The sequence below is a fragment of the Triticum urartu genome, chromosome 7, assembly GCF_003073215.2.
Source record: "Triticum urartu cultivar G1812 chromosome 7, Tu2.1, whole genome shotgun sequence".
NCBI lineage: Eukaryota > Viridiplantae > Streptophyta > Magnoliopsida > Poales > Poaceae > Triticum > Triticum urartu.
Genome location: NC_053028.1, coordinates 219523911 through 219529170, shown reverse-complemented (window position 1 = coordinate 219529170; position 5260 = coordinate 219523911).

The window sequence follows — 5260 nt, the reverse complement described above, 5'->3', positions numbered from 1 at the left end:
TATTCGACTACTCATTGATCTTCACTTATATCTTCCGGAGTAGTTTGTCATTTGCTCTAGTGCTTCACTTATATCTTTTAGAGCATGGTGGTAGTTTTATTTTGAAGAACTAGATGAAATCTCATGCTTCACTTATATTATTTTGAGAGTCTTAAATAGCATGGTAATTTGCTTAAAATCCTAATATGCTAGGTATACAAGATTAATAATAAAATTCTCTTATGAGTGTGTTGAATACTAAGAGAAGTTTGATACTTGATAATTGTTTTGAGATATGGAGATGGTGATATTAGAGTAATGCTAGTTGAGTAGTTGTGAATTTGATAAATACTTGTGTTGAAGTTTGTGATTCCCGTAGCATGCACGTATGGTGAACCGTTATGTAACGAAGTCGGAGCATGATTTATTTATTGATTGTCTTCCTTATGAGTGGCGGTCGGGGACGAGCGATGGTATTTTACTACCAATCTATCCTTAGTGAAAGTATGAACCTTAGGCCTTGTTTCCACACATTGCAATACCGTTTACGCTCACTTTTATCATTCATTACCTTGCTGTTTTTATAATTTCAGATTACAAAAACTATTATCTACTATCCATATTGCAGTTGTATCACCATCTCTTCGCCGAACTAGTGCACCTATACAATTTACCATTGTATTGGGTGTGTTGGGGACACAAGAGACTCTTTGTTATTTGGTTGCAGGGTTGCTTGAGAGAGACCATCTTCATCCTACGCCTCCTACGGATTGATAAACCTTAGGTCATCCACTTGAGGGAAATTTGCTACTGTCCTACAAACCTGTGCACTTGCAGGCCCAACAACATCTACAAGAAGAAGGTTGTGTAGTAGACATCAGGCATTTTCCAGTAACGCAGAAAAGCCTTCGACGCAAAGCAAGAAAAGGTACGGGAAGAGAGGATCACCTTGCCGGAGACCTCTGGTGGGACTAAACCTTTCCGATAGACCCCCATTCAACATTACTGAAAAAGTTGTTGATTTCACACACCTCATAATCATCTCTGTCCAGTGATCAGATAAGCCAAATTTCAACATCATTTTTTCTAAAAAATCCCACTCAACGCGATCGTACGACTTCATCATATCCAATTTGACAGCACACATAGGTTTTCTCCTCTTCCTTTTCCTGATAGCATGCACACATTCATACGCCACAAGGACATTGTCTGTTATCAGTCTACCAGGCACGAATGCACTCTGCTCCTCTGATATCAAGAACGGTTGGACCACCTTGAGGCGATTGGCCAGTGCCTTCGCCGCAATCTTGTAGAGTACATTGCACAGACTAATGGGTTGGAACTAAGACAGTAGCTGCGGCGCCTTTACTTTGGGGATCAACACAAGGATCGTGTTGTTGAAACCATTCAGAGCCGCCGTGCCCGCAAGGAACTCACGAACAACCGCACACACATCCTCTTTCACCAGCGCCCAGTGGCGTTGGTAAAACATGGCCGGGAGGCCGTCCAGTCCCAGTGCTTTCGTTGGAACCATTTGAAAGAGGGCCTGCTCGATTTCTTCATCAGTGAAAGGAGCCCCGAGCTTAGCATTCATCTCAGCAGTGACAGCTGCTTGAATATGTTGCAGAACCCGATCTCCATTTGCGGCACCTTCGGAGGCAAACAGATTAGCATAGAAGTGCGCAGCCATGCTTCTCATCCCATCATCGTCCATACACAAAGTCCCATATTCTCTCCTAAGGGTCTTAACTGTGTTTTTCCTCTTGCGATGTGACTTCCGATTTTGAAAATAATTTGTATTTTGGTCTCCCTCAGAAAGCCAATCAACCCTCGAGCGCTGCTTGTAATACACCTCCTCCCTCTCATAGAGCTCATGCAACTGATCTTCAGTCTCCCTAATCTCCTGCCTATACCCCGTGCAGGCCGCCCTCTCCTTTGCATCCACGAGCTGAGCCTTTAGATGAACTATTTGCTTTTTTATAGAACCAAAAACCCTTCAACTCCACCTTTGCATGGCCCTTGTCGCATCCCTCAGAGTATTAAATGTTGTTGCTAGCCGCCCCTCCTGCTGATTGGTTGCATGAGCATCTCCCCATGCAGCAGCAACCATGGTGTCGTACTCCTCGTGCTTCGCCCATGCTGCTTCATAGCTGAACGGCCTCTGTCCACGTGCGCTAGATTCTCCCGCCGAGATAAAGGCCTTGATGACCAGCGCTTGATGATCTGATTCTTTCGTCATCACGTGTTGCACCTCAATCATCGGGAACAGGTGCGCAAACTCTCCATTACACATTGCTTGGTCCAGCCATACTTGTATGTTGTCACCATGCTCCCTATTATTATCCCATGTATATGGGTACCCGGAGAACCCGAGATCCGCCAGCCCGCAGTCGGACAGGCAGTCTTCAAAAAGTTCCATTTGTCTCCGCGATCGAGGGTTGCCACCCTACTGTTCATCCTGACAAAGTGCTTCTTTAAAGTCTCCTGCACACAACCAAGGAAGGTTGTCTTGAGCTCGAAGATATCGCAAAATCTCCCAAATTTTCGTTCTCTTTTCGACGCATGGCTCCCCATAGATTCCAGTGAACCTAAAGGAAACACCGTCAGACACGATCGCCGCATCAATGTAATACTGGCACCACGGACGCACAGTTACTTCCACATGGTCCCTCCACCACAACGCTAGGCCTCCACTCTTACCCTTACAATCCACCGCAACACCCTTGTTGAATCCCAGACTCCATTTTAGCCTATCCATAGCCCCCGCTCTCTTTTTGGTTTTAGACAAAAAGACCACCGCTGGGTTGTGTGACCTAACCAGGTCCCGAAGTTTGCCCACTGCCGAGTCCAACCCCAATCCTCGGCAGTTCTAGGCCAAGATGATCATCGCTCCCGGCGGCCCTACTCCCTGGAAGGGTCCGTCGATATATCAGCATGCTCCTCGATGCGATCAAACACGGATGAGTTCTTTTGTCTAGTATCTCTGATAAAGGATTCTTCACCATCTTGCTTATCCCCCTCCCCTTTGGGCACCCACATCTGCCTCGGACTCCTCTTCCTTGAATTTGGGGTGCTATGGGGGCTGTCCTCCCTCCTCCTTCTCTCCTCAAGCTCATTACTGTACTTCCTGACATAGTGCCCTCTCCTCCTCTCAGTAGGGTAGTGTGGACGATATCCATATTTATCATCTCCACCTCTACTAGATGAACCCCTCTCCCATTGGCCTCGCACGCCAAACTGATCACGTTCGATCCCTCTCTGCCTTTACTGCTCCTTAAGTTGCTCCCTCAAATCTCTCTCTTTCCTCCTTTCTATCTCATGCCTGAGGTCGCGTTCATCTGGCCACTCTCTTCTAGCCCTGTCCTTCTTAGGGGAGTCAACTACCCCTCTCTCGACCCGGTTCTGCCCGCCAGTGCATGCATTCGCCGGTCGGTCGAAATCTGCGTTCAGGTTACGCTTAACAGGTGCATCCCGCCCTTGAGCATGGCTGTCCTGCTCTCTGTTATTACCGTCCGATTGTGAGCTCATGAAACTACTGCTCATATTAGTGTTGTTCTTTCCCCCTTTGGTGTCATTCTTGGAGCCCGTGCTCCTTCCTGGTGAAGCTCTCATCCATCCCCCCATTTCTCTGCCTTGTTGATAGGGGGATCACATCGTCCATTCACATGCACCAATCTTCCACACTCAAAGCAGAAGTGCGGAATTTTTTCATAGTGAAAATCAAACCAGGTGCCCACCTTATCTTCTTCCGAGGTTTTGAGGACAAATCCACGTACCAAGGGTTCAAACGGTGAAATCCTAGCCCTGACCCGCAGCTGATTTCCTCTAGCCATGCCATCCTTATCAACATCCACTTTCACAACTTCGCCAAGCCAATTGCCCAGCGCTTTGCCAAATGTCTCCGTTATTTTGCATGGTGGGAGGTCCGAGACTCTTACCCACACATCTGTCTTATCAAAAACCATCTCCGATGGCCTTACATTGCTCTCATATTCCTTCAGCGCCAGCACATTGAAATCATATTGCCATGGCCCGCTGTTCATAGCATGCTTCCAATCCCCTTCACTCCCAAAGTGGACAGCGAAGATGTTGTCGCTCATGTCTCGGAACCTTGCTTCATGATGGAGTCCCCAAGCCCTATGCATCCTTTTCTCTAGCACCGTCCTATTTAGGGGTCGCGGGGAGAAGGCTTTCCCCACCGCCGACCACTTTAAACTCTTGGGCAAGATCTGATCTGGTTCCTCGAAGACGAAACCCTCTGCCTCCTTGTCCAGCAAAACCATGCCTCCCAGTCTCGCTGAGAGGCTTGCGGCAGGATCCGGCGTCTTGCACGTGATCGGGGATTCGGAGGAACCCCCGCTTGTAGCTTTCCCCTGGGTCGCCGTCGCCACCGGGTGCGCCTTTGTCGTCGGAGTCGCCGCAGCTTTCTCCTCCGCCTTCTCCCCCATGGCAGCGCCGTGTAGAGAAGACAGCCTGCACCAGTCTGTGCCGAGGGAAGCGCAGTCACCGCCCCAAGCACCACCATATCCACACCACCCCCACCGTCAAAAACCCTAACCCTAGCGCTGGGCAGAGATCGCCAAGCAATCGCCTCCCAGTCGCCCGCAGCGTTTCGTGCGTGGTGGACCCCGTTACTGAGCCACGCAAATCGCGGGACTTCATACGGACGGTTAGTGGGCTTCATTCCGTTGGACTATTAGTGCGTGTGCATTTGTCGTTGATCTGGACTATTTTTTTTTTGCTAATTCAGAATATCTTCGTGAATTCAGAAAAATGTTCATGATTTTTAAAAATGATTGCAAATTCAAAAAATATGAATTTGCAAATTTTACGTGATTTTGAAATGTTCATGAATTCAAAAAGGGTCGGTGAATTTGAAAACTATTCACAAATTTGAAAATTCTTGTGATTTAAAATTTTCATGATTTCAAAAACTGGTCGTGAATTCAAAAAATGTATGCAATTTTGAAAATGGTTGTGAATTTAGAAATTGTTCGATGGTCTGAAAAATGATTTTGAATTTAAAAGGTGTTCGCGGACTGAATAAGTGCCCATCAATTCAAAACATGTTCGTAATTCATGTTCACGAATTTAAAGAATGTTCATGAATTCAAAAAATATCTGCTAATTCAAAAGAAATCATGAAATAAAAAAAACACTCATGAATTCATAAAATGTTTGCTATTTCAAATTTAGTAAGTGAATTTAAAGAGCATTCATGAATATCAGAAATGTACATGAAATCAAAAACTTTTACCTAATTTGAAATATGTTTTCGAAT